The sequence below is a fragment of the Mus caroli genome, unplaced genomic scaffold (assembly GCF_978045245.1).
Source record: "Mus caroli unplaced genomic scaffold, Mus_caroli_1 scaffold_15, whole genome shotgun sequence".
NCBI classification, from domain to species: Eukaryota; Metazoa; Chordata; class Mammalia; order Rodentia; family Muridae; genus Mus; species Mus caroli.
The window spans coordinates 116,379,896-116,397,491 of record NW_028227270.1 but is presented as its reverse complement, the minus strand read 5'-3'; the positions used below and the strand labels follow the sequence as shown (position 1 = coordinate 116,397,491).

General features: G+C 36.7%; 1 pseudogene across 1 annotated transcript; it reads left to right on the top strand.

Annotated features, from left to right (window-relative positions):
- The first annotated feature begins 1,205 nt into the window (after positions 1-1,205).
- Positions 1,206-12,418, top strand: LOC110308619 (aldo-keto reductase family 1 member C13-like; annotated as a pseudogene). The gene is made up of 9 exons (XR_015045486.1): positions 1,206-1,332; positions 4,060-4,227; positions 4,615-4,731; positions 6,010-6,087; positions 6,581-6,703; positions 7,396-7,505; positions 8,075-8,240; positions 10,192-10,274; positions 12,161-12,418. The product of XR_015045486.1 is annotated as an aldo-keto reductase family 1 member C13-like (transcript).
- The last annotated feature ends 5,178 nt before the right edge of the window (positions 12,419-17,596 follow it).

Sequence of the window (17,596 nt, the reverse complement as noted above, 5' to 3'; positions counted from 1 at the left end):
CTGTCTCTACCCTCTCCCATTCTCTTCTGAGAGGGTGGAGGTATCCTGGGTATACCCCTACCCCTGGCACATCAAGTTTCTGCATTGCTAGATGTATTCTCTCCCAGGAGGCCAGACAAGGTAGCCCAGTTAGGGAAACAGACTACACAAGCAACAGTTTTAAGGAACGTTCCTGTTCCAGTTATTGGGACCCATATGAGACACAAGCTGTACTTCTACTATGTGTGTGTGTGTTTGTGCTAGGTTGAGTCTGAGTATGCTTTTTAGTTGATAATTCAGTCTCTGAGAGCCCCCAAGTATCTAGTTTAGCTGACTCTTGGTCTTTTTATAGGGTTTCTACCCTCTTCAGGACTCTCAATCCTTCCCTCAACTCTTCCATAAGAGTCCCTGAGCTCCATCCAAAGTTTGGTTGTGGGCCTCTGCACCTGTTTTAGTCTGATGCTGGATGGAGATTTTCAGAGGACAGTTTTGCTAGCTTCCTTCCTGTCTCCAACCATAACATAACATCTTTCAGGGACTGATACTTGCCCATGGGATGGGAATCAAGTTGAGCTGGATATTCCTTGGCCATTCCCTCAGTTTCTGCACCATCTTATCTTTGCATTTCTTGTACACAGGAAAAATTTTGAGTCAAAAAAATTTTGGGTGGTTTGATGCCCCTATCACTTTAAGTGCTCAAGTGTGGCTTCTTTTTTCTTTATGTTTACAGGGCACGAAGTAACTCATGATTTTCAGTGATGCATGTTCAAGTAGAGGCTTCATAATGGACAAATGAAAATAAGTATCTTCAGTATTATATTTGTTCAACCAATCTCTTCTCTAATAGTATTTAATATGTGAGATAAAGAAGAGAAAAACCACAGTGAAAACGTACTTTATCATTTTATAGTACTTTATTTGAAATTTATCCTTTATATGAAAATGAGTGGTCTCTCTTCTTATTTGTGGAATACTTCTTTAAATTTCTGACTCCTCCTTTGTGTTGGTGTCCATTAGACAGACAATAGTAGTATTTAAACAGTAGGCACACAACAGTACTGTTAACCATTAGCCAGACAGTAGCACTGATTAATCATTAGCTGGATAGCAGATAGTTAAACATTAGCCAGTGAGTAAGCATGGCTAACTTCCAGAAAGGGAGTGTCCCTTGTTAACCATTAAACAGGAAATTGATATACGATGTTTACCCACTTCCACTTCAGGGCAACAGAAAACTCAGGAAGTGCTTAGCCAGGGGAGTGAGAGACAATGAGCTCCAAACAGCATTGTGTCAAACTAAACAATGGCCACTTCATTCCTGCCCTGGGCTTTGGCACCTATAAACCCAAGGAGGTAAGAATACAGGATTGTCAGTATCTCAGGCTAGAGCTAATTCATGTACAAGAGAGCAGAAGAAAGTTAGGTTTGCCCTGCATCAGGGTCTGATTGTGTATCCCCTGCTTGCTGATTGTTTTTGATAAATAGAGGTTACAGCAGTAGTTGAAATTGGTGGCTGTAGTTGGGAGACCTAGCTATATTCATGCTTGCTTTTCTCTGAGGAAAGACCCCTGCTCCTGGTGAATCAGTAGGGAGGCATGCTTAAGGGAAACAAAGGGGGACAAACTCTAAAGACATTTTCTCTTGTGGCGGGTGTTAGTGCAGCATATAATGAAGCTATAGGGTACATGCCTCAGCAGCACTAGAACATTTATTATAACTCAGTAAGCAAATTCAGGGACAGGGAGAAAGTTTTTCTTCCTTGTTATTTTTGCTATCTGACAGGGAATCTGGTCTCTGAGGGATGTGACTCTTTTTGTTTTTGTTTTTGTTTTGTTTTGTTTTGTTTTGGTATTTCCCTTTGGATTTACTTTTCTGGCCTAGGCATGCCTGTGAATCTACTGTTCCCATTTGGGACCTTCCAGCTCTAAGAGAGAACTTGGCTGTGAGCTCCACACTTAAAGGGACAGACCCATTACCTAACAATTCTGGGCACTATGCTTTTCTTGTATCCATGCTTCACAGATTGATAGAAGAGAAGAAAGTCACCAGATTACCTATCTGCTTTCTTGGTTGCAGTGGGGGAGGGGAGTTCTCTTTATGTCCATAACCTACAACATACTTTTTCATTGCAAAAGGGCAAAATGCCGGAAATGAACATTCAGGGTGGCTTCCTGTATGTTTTCAATCTGTGAGTTGGAACCCCAAACTCATTTTATGTCTGGGGATCACCACAACATGAGGCAATGAATTAAAGAGTTGCAGCATTAGGAAGGTTGGGAACCAATGTCGGAGACTAATGCCTGAAACAAATATTTGCATACACTTTGGTTTTGTTTCAGGGTAGCCATCAATATCTCACAGTGAATGTTTACCAGAACTTAGTGAGGTCTCCCATGTATAACTCTCAACTGTGGAAAACTTTCTGGAATTTTACAGTGCACCATTATGATGGGGAGAAGGAGGACCTAGTAAAGATAAATGTGCGTTATTGGTGTTCATTAGTGTATATTGGATTTAGAACATGGTTGTGCTCAGAACAAAAAACATCAAGTGGACTGTTTGTGAACCTGGAGGGCCTTTCCTGTTTTCTATTCCTCCTGATACCTTTTAAATGTATGGCAAAGGACCTCTTCCCTTGACGTCAAATATGTCCATCTTCTTCCTGTTAGACTCCAGAGAAATCCGGAGATATACACAGGATTTGTTACTTTTGCAAAGTTGCACAATATCAGGAATAGGTCAAGGCCACTACTGGAGCCTCAGCTTTGATAACTCACAGAGTCCTTACTCTTGGATAAGTCAGGGCAGGTTTCCAGAAAAGGTGGTAGAAGCCAGAATTTTAGTCACTGTCTTTTATCGTGAAAAGATAACTGTAGAGATTCTTAGGACAATGAAAAAGCTACTCTTATTTACTTTTTCAACCCTTTGTAAGTGTTGTATGATTGTATGTGTCTTTGTGTGTTGTGAACAATGTCTGAGGAAGTAAGAGGTCAAAGCCGCCCTCCAATGCTCATGCTTCATCTGTGTGAACCCAGTGTCTCACCGAGTCTGTAGTGCTCAGGGGTGAGCTCCAGGGCTCACCTTGATGCTGCCTCCTCATGCACTGGGTCTGCATGCCATACTCTGCTTTACAAGAGAGCTGGGTTCCAAACTAAGATACCAAAGTTGTCTGCAAGGGTGTTACTGAGTGAGACATCTCCCTAGCCCACACCCTAATCCTTTAACAAAACCCCAGTCATATCGTTATTCAAATCTGGCAGCCAGGGCAATAATTTTAGATTTAATTCTAGCCATGTCTTTTTAAAACAAATAATCTTTGATTGAAGAGGCTGATACCCGAAATAAATAACCTCTAACATGATGTAGTTAAGGTACTTTAAATAAGGATATACTCTTACTTTAGGTGTTTTTTCTGTCTGTATTTAGGTCTCTCAGAAAAAGAGAATGAATATGTAGAAAGACTAAAATAGGACAGTACTTTCTCTCCAAGTCCCTATCTATTATTAACCTGGCCTTGCTTCGTATCCGTGATCTTTGCATTTGCATCCTTTTGTAACAGTGTCTTAGCTGGGAGTAGAAGGAGTGTCTGTGTAATTGTTCTGTCCCAAGCAGACTTCCTTGTGTTCAGTTTGCTTAGTCATCCTACTACATACATTTAGTGTGACCTTCTAGCAGGCCACTGAAGCCAGGGTGAGCATCCATCAGTGCCAGTAAGTAACCAGGATTGCATGGGTATAGACAGGCTCTTGGGTGCAAATGTCTTGCTGTTAATTTTAAAAAGACCACAAGACAGCAATTTTGCCTCATTAGCTCGAACATGGGACAAAATATAGGCAAACATTGATTCTGTGAAGATACTTTTCTGTGACAATTACAATATCTCTGGAGATTTCATTGGGTTTTATACAATAGAAAGTGGGAATGCAAGGATTGGGGTACTAGGCTCTTTCCTAACAACTGGTCTTAGGATGACTTTGAAAGACAAAATTCTTTGTGGTATAGTAATCTCCCATCTAGGCTCACTTTGAGCTAGTTCTCAGAACAGGCATCTCTAAATGCCTTCTTTGGTTCCTTCCCTAGGTTCCCAAGAGTAAGTCACTGGAGGCTGCATGCCTAGCTCTAGATGTTGGGTACTGCCATATTGATACTGCTTATGCATACCAAGTAGAAGAGGAGATAGGACAGGCAATTCAAAGCAAGATTAAAGCTGGGGTTGTAAAGAGAGAAGACCTGTTCATCACTACAAAGGTATAGTATGCAAATAATTGAAATATAGTAAGGCAGTAAAAATTATACTACTGCATGAGAAATTGGTTAAAGATGTCAATTGCATAAATGGGTAAGGAAGAGTAAAAACAGATTTATCTCTATATGAAAATAATTTAGTTATTGGACATTATTTTATTAGTGTGTATTTTATTTCTTGAATAATTTTTTATTGTTTATTAAATTAGCTAATATTAACCCCCAAACATATTTGAGTTCTCATTGTTAAGTAAGAGTAAACACTGAGTTGAAAGGAATGCTTATACTTTTCCTTCAAGTATAAACAATATTTCAGCATTAGGATAAATTAATATGCATATTTGGGTCATCTATTAATTCAGCTTAACTTCTATTCTTCAACATCTCTAGCTTTGGTGCGGTTGCTTTTGACCAGATCTGGTCAAGTCTGCTTTGGAAAAATCACTGAAAAACCTTCAGCTGGATTATGTTGATCTTTACCTCATACATTGCCCAGTGCCAATGAAGGCAGGGAAGGTATTGTCAAATGTACATATCTTTACATAGGAGCATGGGTATCATTTTTATGGATGGTTGAGATAAGTTACTATTATAACTTCATAAAAGTTGACTTATATGTTAATAAATTTCTGAGATTGTTCCACAAAGGGTTTATTGGATTATGGCTTTACATAACCAAGCAATTTCCAGAATCACTGACTAGAAGTGACTTCCAGGAAAACTTGGATTACACATCTTCTCAATCTGTATTACTAGATGTTTGCTTAGGATTTATCCCCTTTTTCTCTCTTGGTGGCGAATGGTGCCTTAAGAGTTTAGCTTCAAGTTCTTTAACGCTTTATAGCTTCTTTGCATCTTTTCTTACTAACATCAATCCTGTGTACAGTTCTGATTGGACATGCTTAGCTCACATGTCTCTATCTAGGCCCACATGTGGTCATATTCATTACTTATTTTTGAACAGGATTGATATAAATTCTTGCTGTAGATAATCATGAAATGATTTGGTTTCCCAGTGATTATGAAGTTTTTTTTTTCCCAAAAGAAAGAATACAACTCAACTAGGATGTCTCATTTCATTATTTATGTGTATTGAATATATATCCACACACACACACATACTCAGAAGTTCAGTAACATATAAGTGAGTGTATTTGTGTGTGTTTTGTGTGTGTGTGTATAACAACAATTAAAGAAAGACAGGCAATGGATTTGAGAGGAAGCAAGGACACATGTAGGCAAATAAAATATGTAGCCAGGGATTGGAGGGAGAAAAGGGAAAGGGGGACATGATTTAACTATATTATAATTTCAAAATTAAAATTATTATAAGAAAGAAAATATTTAATTATTCATAAAATTAATTCAAGTGAATTCAGCAGACTAGGCTTCCAAAGATAGTGCAACTCCACATGCATATCAGTTTTTAAACACAGTATATAGAATGATGCCTCACTCACTTATGGCTGCTTACTGTCTTATTTCCAAGATAATCTTTTAAAATTTTTAAAAGGTATATTTTTGTTTATTGTGAATGTTTTTCTTGTGTGTATGGCTGCTCACCATGTGCATACCTGGTGCATGTGAAAGTCAGAAGAGGGCATTGGGTCCCATAGGACTGGAATGACAGATAGTTATGACCAACTATGTATGTCCTGGAAATTGAACCCAGGACCCACTTAATCACTGAACTATCTCTCCAGCTCCTCCAAGATAGTCTTAAACACATTGCTGTAAACAAGATACATATGTTGTGAGATTGTTTTAAAGTTGCTTCTCTTCCAGCCAGGGGATAATGAATCTCCATAAGATGAGAAAGGGGAATTTCTATTGGACACTGTGGATTTCTGTGACACATGGGAGGTGAGTACTTTTCAAAATGACAGTAAAGCAAGAAGAGAGAGGGATAATCAGCTCATTTTCCCTTGGTTATAGAAACTCATTTTACTCATAGATATTTGCTGGAGTGGAAGGGGAGGGAAATATCACTAAAATGTAAATGTGTGAAATGAAGAAGGGCACAGGACAGGAGGCACATGGGTATTTTGCCACCTTATATAGTAATATCCTTGATTTTCTAGTGATGTTACAGAAATCCTCTTTGGCCAATTTCTTCTGCTTTATTATCATTTTTATCTTGACTTCTTTGGATTTAAATCCACTGATCACCTGGGCAAAAACTCCTCCCACCTTTAGTGCCTGTGGTCAACGTAGGGTCCTGTACACACTGGCAAGTGTTCTACCAGTGAACAATATGTTTAGCTCTGGGAAATTTTTCCTGTAACTGGTACATATACTCTCTATCCATGGAGTCTCTTTTAAGTATGACCCTTTATTGCCTCTTTCTCATTACCAGAGGTTGAAGGAGTGTAAGGATGCAGGATTGGTCAAGTCCATTGGGGTGTCCAACTTTAACCACAGGCAGCTAGAGTGAATCCTCAACAAGCCAGGACTGAAGTACAAACCTGTCTGCAACCAGGTGAGGATCTGCATTCCCTCTCCATCTGTCAGTATTTTCCTCACTTCTGTACAACTGATGCCCATTTAGTTGCCCTCTGTCCAAGTGGCTTTCATCTTGTGGAAAAAAGTTTCTAAGAGCAGCATCATTGTTTCAAAGACATGGGGTATTATAAATTTAACCTTGAACTCTTAGAGAACTGGTGAGAACGGAGACATGCTATGGTACCCAAAGGCAATGTGGACACTTGGTGTTGGTCCATCAGACAGAAGTTGAGGCCTGGAGAAAGTGAACTTCTTCCTGAAATAAATACACAGAGTAGACATGAGATAGTTCATTGAAAAAATGGGTGAAGATAAAAATTAGTCAGTGGCCAGGACTTGCATAGATTTTATGTTTCTCTCCATCTAATTATGGTCTATCCTAAAAATTTTATTAAACTTAGCAGCTAGAATCTTTACCCAATCAACTATCTAGCTGTCATTCAAATATATATTTTTTGACACAAAAACTTGCCCAGTCAAATGTTATCAGAAGAATGCTCCCAAATCAGTTCTTTTGTCCTTCAAAAAATTAAAGGAGTTTGTTCTTTTTAATTCAAAGGCAATATTGCATAATTTTCTTTTTCTACTTTATTGACTTTAAGCATTTATATTCATCATAACATAAACATTTGATAAAATCTAATATCTTTCTATCATTTTCTATGGTAGGTTGAATGTCATCTCTATTTGAACCAGAGTAAACTATTAGATTACTGCAAATCAAAAGACATTGTTCTTGTTGCTTACGGTGCTCTGGGAACCCAGCGATATAAAGAATGGTAATAAGTTACAGAGTGTAAACCTGAAGGAAGAATGTTAACTAGCACCCCAACACTCAGTTCTCAGGGAGAGGGGGGAATCTTTCTTTAGAAGAACCTGGTGAAGCAGTATCTTAGTTTCTTTTCCTGTTAGTCTGATAAAACATTCTGACAGAAGCTAATTAAGGGTGAAAGTGCTTATTATAGGTCACAATTCAAGGGCACAGACTAGAAAAGGAGCAAGTCAAGGTGTCAGGAGCTTGAGCTGGGTGGCCACTTCTTACATTCAAGAAGCAGAGTATGATGAACACTAAGATTCTGATTACTTTCTCCCTTTATACAGGTTGGGGTCTCAGCCAAAACTAAAATGGGTCTTCTCCTTATCAGTTTCCATAATAAGATAATCTTACAGAGGAATCCTAGAGGCTCATCTTCTAGGTGATTCTGGATTTTGTCCAGTTGACAAAGCTGGGCATAACCATATGCATAGCCATCACATCTGGGCTAGAGTGGGCCATATAATGTGTTTTGAATTACTGTAATATAACCAAAAGCTTGGCCTCATGAGCTCATTCCTACTTTCCTTCTAGGGTGGACCAGAACTCCCCAGTTCTCTTGAATGATCCAGTTCTTTGTGATGTGGCCAAAAAGAACAAGCGAAGCCCTGCCCTAATTGCACTTCGATACCTGTTTCAACGTGGGATTGTGCCCCTGGCCCAGAGTTTCAAAGAGAATGAGATGAGAGAGAATTTGCAGGTGATGAGCTCTGGTCCTAAGGGTTCTTATACAGCATCTTCCATATGCTTGCTTCCTTCAAAGCTATCAGAATACATTTGAGATCAAGCTCATATCCCTAGGATTTCCTAGGCATGTGAGTTTTCAAGTGCATTGAGAAATGTTTTGTCTATGACATAAACCCACCATGACATGACAGGTTTAGTGTTGGAAAAGTCATAGAATTTTGTTTTCATTTTCAGCCAAGTACTATATAACCTTTTCCCATGGACTTATTCTTTATTTTCTGAAATGAGGGATCTCTACTCATTAATTTTGATTTTAGAAATTTCTTTTGGTTTACTATTATTTCCATGCATGCTCAAGTATCCTAACATTAATATACATACACACATACATATATACATACATACACTTGCACACATATACCAGATAATTGTGTGTGCCAGTCATACACATTTACCTAAGTTAATTTTTTTAAAATATCAATTAAGTATATTTTATTTTAGTATAAAATATTAGCAGTTACTATAGGAACTATTTTAAGTAGATGTTTAATATAAAGAACTTTCATTTACCTTAGTGTTTGTTGATATAAAACCTTGCCTTACTTTAGCCTGAACTTAGTGAAAATTTCATGTCTACACTGAGTCCCTTCACATATCGTCAAGGAACCATTATACATATTTTCAGGATGATGAGGCCTCTCAAGCTCAGACGACTGATTGAGCTTTTCCTCAATTCCATATAGGCTTTGTACTGACATTTTTCCAGGTTTTGCTCCTGCATTTATCTCTAAACCAAGGCAATGAGAAGCCTTTTATGACAGAGAGTTGATCCATCATTGGGTGTATAAAGTTCAAATGTCCAGTACAAGTACACTGCAGCCAAGATTCGAGGGGAAGGAAATAGACAACACTTCTGTGCCTGAAGGAGATAAAACACTTGAACAGTATTCAGACCCAGAACTGTGGATCATAAGTAGTCTGCTGAACTTCATTGTCTCAATAGTACTTATATAATTTAGAAATGTTTGCTGAATGACCTTCTTCCCATTTTTTCTTGTTTTCATTCGCTTTTCATTATTTCCTGAACAAAGGGGACATACTACTGTCTTCATGTTTTCACTTTATGTTTGAGCTCACAGCCTTTTGCTTGTTAGACAAGAGTCTACTTCCCTATTTTACCAAGGGTTTGTGTTATTTCCCCCTAAACTGTTCTCTAGAATGCAGCTGTTATGGGTCGTGAAATATAAATCCACATATGAATTTAATTTTAATAACTTATGTATAGCAGTTACATTTATGAGTTCTTTTCCCTGTTTCCCTATTTTATTTACTCTTGCTCACCACCCAGATTGTACTTTGTAGTAGATTTATCAGTTGTTAAACTGTTGACAAATTTCCTTGTCCCTCTCTCCATCTTTCTCTGTCTCCATATTTTTAAAGCACCAAAGGACCTAACCCTGTGTATATTTTCAGATGCGAGCATATATAGAAAATCATTTTAAAGTTAAAACCTCTCAAATTTAAATAAGAACATCTTTTAAAACCAGCTTTTAAATTCTACATTAATTTGGATAAGTCTTAACTTCCATAACATCGAATATTCACTGTTTACATTTTAATTATTTATTGATGGGTCCCAGAAATCAAACTCCCCATACAAGATAATGATTTGTTTGAGGTATTTCAAAACTTTATTCTAGATTTCTTGGAAACTGTACCATAGCGTGTTTATGAAGTCAGCATTTTTTCTTCACAAGCTATCCTTGAGATTACCCATTGTCTGTGGTATTATGCAATTTTAATATATCTCAAAAGCAATTTCTTTCATTTTTACTTGGTATTGATTAACCATGAATGTTTTGATAAACAATGGTCATCATTTTTAGGAATGGACTAATTACATTGCCTTTGAGACTTAATATGTGAGTCATTCAAATGTTAAAACCTTTGTGCTTTTCTGACAGGTTTTTGGATTTCAGTTGTCCCCTGAGGGCATGAAAACACTAGATAGCCTGAACAAAAACTTTCGATACCTTCCAGCAGAGTTGTAAGTAATGTTGAGGAACACCTTGGCTCAATGTGTTTCAATTCAAGTGGTTTCTTCCCTCTTCCATTCATGTTGGTTCAGAAACTAAATGCCTATTTGGCTGCAGCACATTTTCCATGGAGATAGTTAATATAATATTTGTTTCCAAATTTCTGAAATGTGAACATATCAGCACTAAACACAGAGAAAGTTTTGAAAGTCATATTCAAAAATAACAAGAGAACCTTTGAGAAAAAGTTTCAGAGCTTTAATAGCTACCCAAAGATCTTAATTACCCTTTATGCTCTTAGGGTTACAAGTTTGATACTGGACATAGGTTTGTTGCAGAATATTTGATCATGCTGTGAACTTAATCCAAAAGCTTTCTGCTTTTTGTAAACAGGATTAAATAAACTCAACCATAGGTCTCGGGATAGAACAAGCAACCAGTTTACAGGGAGTCAATCTGAGAGTCCACTGGTCACGCCCACTTTGGGTACTTACTTTTTCTTAACAATATTTCAATCATTCATTTTTACCAATGAAAACTCAGGAGGCAGATGCTGGTGTGCCAGCTTGCTAGGCTAGAGAGACAGGGAAAGCATCCAGATGTCCTTCCTCCTCAGCTAATGTCTCCAAAGGATGCTCTCTTCCACGTTGTCTCAAAAAGAAAAAAAAAATCCCTCAATCTGAATGTCCTTTCTTTCTACTTCCTGTGCATCTCTCTATCTGTCCTCCCGATTTCCTCTTATTCTATTTTTTCCATGTTCGCTTCCTGTCAACTGGTTTGCTCACCCTTTTGTCCTATGGTTGGCTTTATTTAATCCTGTTTACAACAAGCAGAAAGCTTTTGGATTAAACATGTGTGCTAGGGCTGAGCTAGAAACAGGTTTTTTCCAGTAAACAACAAAATCTTGGGGTTCACAGTGTGACCAAATATCCTGCAACATAGGTTATAAATGATGACAAGCATAGAATGCACATATGCACATATATGTGCAAATATATCATATCATATCATATTATATCATCCTATCTATCTATCTATCTATCTATCTATCTATCTATCTATCTATCTAACTAATGATCTATCTATTTTCTGCTTGAAAAAATTTTCATTCTCAGGAGAAGAAAATAGGATAACATTTGAAGGAAGATTAGAAAATCTACAATATAAAATTGGTGAATATATTATTATCATTATTATTTTTGATAGTATAGAGCAGAATGAAGGCTCAGAAAGGGATATAGCTCAGTGATTGAGTCACTGGTATAAATAATAAACATTTCTTGCCACATTTTATCAATTAAAAGTTTATCACTGCATTTTTGGATTGTTATTCATATATAGAGATTTATAAATTTTACTGTTATTTCCTTGGACATGGAAACTCATTTTTTTATTTTTTTTTCATTTTTTTAAACTGACATTCTTTCTCTAATTCAGTCTAAAACAGTACATTATAGTTAATGGAAGTGAGTGAATAATTAATAGATTACTAAGAGTTAAATGGAAGTGAAAGTAGTAGGCATAAATGGCAGATGTTAAGATTTTTGTGTGTGTGTGTTGAACTAACATCACATAATGCTTTTCTCCTTATATCGAAGACTAAAGTTGGAAAGGATTTTGGCATTTCTTTCTTTGACTGATGCATGAAGGATGCTAAGGGAGATGAGTATTTGTGAACACTGGTCTTTGTGTTTTCTGTTCTAGGTGAAGGAACATAATTTTAAACAACTATAGATAATATTTAAAAAAACATTTCTGATAAAACCTTGTAAAATACTTCAATAATATCTTATTCTTCAACTAATCAGAGAATGAAACAATTAGCTCTCACCTCAATGGTGGCTCTAGATGCAGATATAAACCATTCTGCTCATGTTTGTTTTCATTTCCTATTTAGCCTTGCTGACCACCCAGAGTATCCATTTTTGGAGGAATAATAACATGGGGACCTAATCATGACTTCTGCCTGATGTCCCCGTGTGTGGACAGTGATGCTGGTGATATGACCAAGATGCTGTTGGATGGAAACATCATTTCTGATCAGTCTTGGTTGCTTAGCAACTTACATTCAGCGGAAGCTTTAGTTCATGATTTCAAGAAAAAGGAATATAATTTTGATTATGCTTTGAAATAAATATAAAATTTTCTCTTTAAATATATTTCTCTGGGTTTTTATTTGGTTGGTTTGGTTTTGTTTTTGTTCTTGTTTTTGTTTTTTTGAGTCATTATTTTCTGAGTACTTCCTATGTACATGCTAACCTCATAAATATCAGTTAGCATCAGATAGCAAGTCTATGTTTATGGTGCTTTCTTTAGTAATTTTACAAATTATTTCCTACAGAATCTTTATGTACCATAGAAAATACGAGAAAATAAATTTTATTTTCTTTGCATTTGAAAAAGTGATTAAAATGATAACCAACAGTCTTTCTCAATGCTTAGAAAATTGGCCAAATTTTAATATTTATGAGAGCATTAAGTACCTCTTGCATACCATTAACTTTCTTGTATTAATTCTTATTAACTTTTTATCAATATAATCTAAAAATATTTTATTTTCATTGTATGTGTATATGTGTTTGTCTGTATACATGACTGCATACCACGTGCATGTCTTGTACTTATGGAGGCCAGAAGAGAACATTAATCTTCTAGAACTGGTTGTTTGCCATCATGCCAGGAATTAAATCTGGGTCCTCTGGAAAAGAAGTAACTGCACCTAACTTCTGAGCCATCTCTTCATGCCCTGTGATGCACTTCTGTGTGGTGACCTCATGTTTAGGTTAGGTGAATGAAGATACTGTAATTTCAGACCCTATGGAGAGGTGCCATAATGTCCAATACAAGAGGATCCATCTTTTAAAAACATCATTTACAAAATAGAATTGGATACTGCCTGAGCATGGTCCTCACTCATGCCGTATTGTTTAGAAATTGATTGCAGCTTGCTTTGTCTACAGTTCCTATGAAAAAAGTCAATGAAATTAGCCTGAGTGCCTGAAACAATTAATATGGGGGGAAAAGCCTTGATTGTTAAATTATGGGGAGACCATGATGATTTTATTGAGAGAGGTTTCTCATCTTATCCTGACTTACAACTGTTTGGCAAGTGTTGAAGGGTAGTCATGCCTGATTTACTATAGTCCAAATGAGTACCAATGTATAAGACAGGAACTCAGGTTTAAATACATGGACCCATGTAAGTAAGAGCAGAGATCTTTCCATTATAGACACATCTCCACCATAAAGTTTCTATAAAAACAGGTTAATAGCTGAAAACAAAGGCTGTACCCATTAGCCAAAAAAAAAAAAAAAAAAAAAAAAAAAAAAAAAAAAAAACTGAATAACAAATTATAGAGAGAAGAATTAGAATCCAATTATCCTTTCCTGAGTTCATCATTCAGCCTAGCTTGAATATTTAGAATTGTATGGGAACTGATCTGTTTGAGTCTGATCAGTTGAGTTTTAGAATTTAAAATTGAGTTGAACCTAGTTCTAAATCATAAAAAAAAAAAAAAAAAACAAGAACCTGCCAAAACACCAGAAATGTTTAGTGACCAGATGAGTACCAAGACTGCAGTCCTGATCTTTGAGGAATTAGGTTTATTACTTGATACTTGTCAAGACAGATCAACTTTGAAATAATAGAAATATGATCCGTCATAATATATAGAGAACTGTGCTCATATCTTAATTTATTGGTAGATTTTTAGCTATATAATATAGTGATGATTTTTTTTATATTGGAGCTAATAGAACAGTAACTTATTGCTGGGTATATGGTGAAATTATCCTTAATGGAGGCATCGTTGGATAAAGACACAGTTTTAAGCACAAAAGACCTAAGACTTTATCATATAAGATTATGGGAATTTAAAAACTTTATATAATCTCTTTATATAATAAAGAGCTTTACTTATGAGATAACACATTTTTTGTTGCAATTGCACTTAAAGTTTTTAAAAATTTGCTATCAAATTCTCAACATATCCTCAAGGTTCTATTAAAAGGAGAATTTGCCAGTGTAGATTGTGGGCAGGGTGTAGCAAATTTGAAGGTGCTGTACATGGAGGAAAATGTTCCAGTTCTTTTCTTGGGTCCAGTACATTAGAACTGAGATGCTGGTATATAGTATGATGTCTAAGTAGATGAACAGTGTACCAGGATTAAAAAGGCAAATATTCAGATCTCCACAGATATGGACAATGGTGGAAATGTTCTGGAGTTCAGACAAAGGGAACTCCGGAGTTATCAAAATATCCATATTTGCCTTTATGAGAGCATATTGGAGGACTGTAATAATGATCAAGGAAGTAACAGAGGAGACAGAAGGACACTGAGTTTGTGGTATTGAGTAAATGCAGTTGACATAGAGTTAAGTTGCCATTTTCTTCTTCGGAAATTCCATTTATTCCCATAATTAAAGATATAGCTTTTTATTTTAAAAAATTTGAGAGACCACTTGTAGGTGTAGGCTAGCAGAAGACTGCCAGAGGCCCATTCAGTGTCCCTATGATAAGCAAGTATATGGGAGAAAGATGAGAGAGAAGAGAAGTGGAGTTTTTTGTGCGAAATGAAGAAAGGCACAACTGGAGACATGAGAGTAGTGAGACACAGCTTATGTGAATAGCCTGCTCTGCCACCTGAGGCCATGGTGATGTCCAGGCCCATGCTGCTTCTGAAGGCCATGTGTGGGTTTCAGATATAATTAATACCACCCTTTCCTTCATCCAAGCCTTACCTCTGTCCCTGCTCTCTTTCAAATTCATGGTGTTTTAAAATTAATTGTCGTTATATACATATATTAATACAAACATATATATTTCTAAATACATAAATAACCCTTCCTGAGTCTATATAATGTTATGTGTATACACATTTTTGGGACTTAACATTTGGTATAGCATAACCATTTAGTATTCTCTTCCCTAGGAAAGACTGTTTCTTCTGCTCTCAGACTTGATTTGACTGCACTGATAGATACCAATAGTTATATAACAGGTGAAAGTCATAATGGGTGCTAAGGTTTGGTTTTTATCTTGGCATGCAGTTTACAACAGTGGTTAATTATTCTACATCTAATCATGACCTTATTGCTCTTGTTACTGCGATGTTCTTACTGCACTGTCATGACTAAGCACAATAATTACAAAGCAAAAATGGGCTTGCCAAGTATGGGAAGTTGAAAGGCTTATTTTTCTTTTTAATTTTCAATTTAGGTTCTTGAGAGTCAAAAATTCAGAAACAATCATCATTTTTAATGCCCTATATGTATTACTGTGAGCATGTAGTGTAAGACATCTGACTATTTCAATGCATATCTGACTAGGAAGAGGCTTTGTAGGTTGAGGAGATGGCTCTGTGAATAAAAGAAGCCTTTTTACTGGCTTACTTTTAAATTACTTTATTGGGTTTTTATACCTCTAACCTCCTTTCCAACATTTACTCCACCCTAATCCCTTCCAATCCCTGAACACTAGGTAGGAGAGAAAGAAGGTTAGAGGAGCCAAGGGGCATAGACCTCTATAGGCTACTTTCTGTTGATTAGAGACTTCATGTTTCTTGGGGCCAGTCCAATATTTGTCTCCTAAGTTCTTCTTGTCAAACTGCAACAACAGCAACCAGGAGCAGCTGAGGAGCAGCAGAGGCAGCAGCAGGTGGAGTAGCAGAAGCAGCAGCCACTGCTTTCTCCTCCTCCTCCTCCTCTTTGTCCTCCTTTCCTCTTCTTTTCTGCTTTTCCTGTTCTTCATTTCATTTCTTCCTTCTCCTCCTTTGTCTTCTCCCTTTTCTCTTCCTCTTCCTTCTTCCTCTTCTTTTTCTCTTCCTCCCCTTATTCTCCTCCTCCTCTCTCCCCTACTCATTTTCTCTTTCTCCTCCTTCCTCTTCTTTCTTTTCTTCCTCTTCTCTTCTTCATCTTTCTTCTTCCTCTTGCTCCTCCTCCTCCTTGTCTTCTTCTTAATCTTCTTCAGAGCACCTAGTGACCCTTTCAGAGTTATGGCATTTATTCCTTCTCCACAGTCCCTAGAATTAAACTATATGCAGCTGCCAAAAGTTATGCCCTTTTAGAGCATGAGACAGTCATAGTCAACAGCTGTGGATAAACTGAAGCAACACCACATCTCACACCTGAGACTAAAACATAGACCATACTCACATAACATAACTGGGGTTTTTAAGCAAACAAAATTCTCACTCTAGTGCTTGATATGTAGGTATAAGGATCTGGCTTAAGATCACTAGAATCCATGTTAAAAGCATGTGTATTAGCATGTGTTTGTAATCCCAGTCTCTCCATAGTGAGGTAGGAGATAGAGATTGGAGAACCCCGGATGCTTTTGGATAAGCTAGACTGGCATGCTCAGCAGTGAACATCAAGATCAGTGTTTGAAACAAGATGGCAGTTAAGGAGCAAGGACTGGCTGCTGAGGTTGTCCTCTGATCTCCGTGCTGAGGCATGTGTATACATGTGTATACCCGCACTCACACACATGTTCATGCACTTACCATGTACACCATACTTCTACATACAAAGATAAAACACAAGGGTTCATTCTGTTTCTTGAAAATGGAACAAGTTTTAGATGTAATGATTTCAGTTATTCTTGTGTCTTGGAAAGAAAAAAAAGAACAAAAAAATTCCTTCTTATTTTTTAAAATTATTTTTATTTAAACTCTTCTCTCCCCCGATTCTCGCAGATAATGGAGGAAGCGTCATCTGAAAGAAAAAATAGAGACTTAGATTCCATCACTACGTCTGGTTTGTATAAATGTCATCTTTGTTTTCAGAAATAGAGATCTCTACTGAGTGATTTTATTTTATAAATTACTATTGTTATCTTTGAATTCCCCTAAATTTTCACACACTTTAGTTCTCATGTGTTTTGAACAAATGTCAGTTAGTGCTTTCTCAGTTTAACTGATGATCTTATATTTTCTACATAAGACCTTTTTGGTTTTTTTTTTTTTTTTGCTTGAATGTCATTTTGAGGTAAAAATGCCATATATTTAGAGAATGAGGTGTTCTTTGAGTCAGTCATTTTTTCCTAATATATAATTTGTTTTTGGACAACTCCTGACCAAAAGTGTATTTGAAGACACACTGTTCAAATACTCAGAAATATTAATAGACTAACTTCTATATTTAAAAATATTGATCATGATTCTTCAGAACTTTTTGTTTTGTTTTTGAGACAGGGTTTCTCTGTATAGCTCTAGCTATCCTGGAACTCACTCTGTAGACCAGGCTGGCCTTGAACTCAGAAATCCTCCTGCTTCTGCCTCCCAAGTGCTGGAATTAAAGGCGTGTGCCACTTGCTTCTTCAGAACTTCTAAG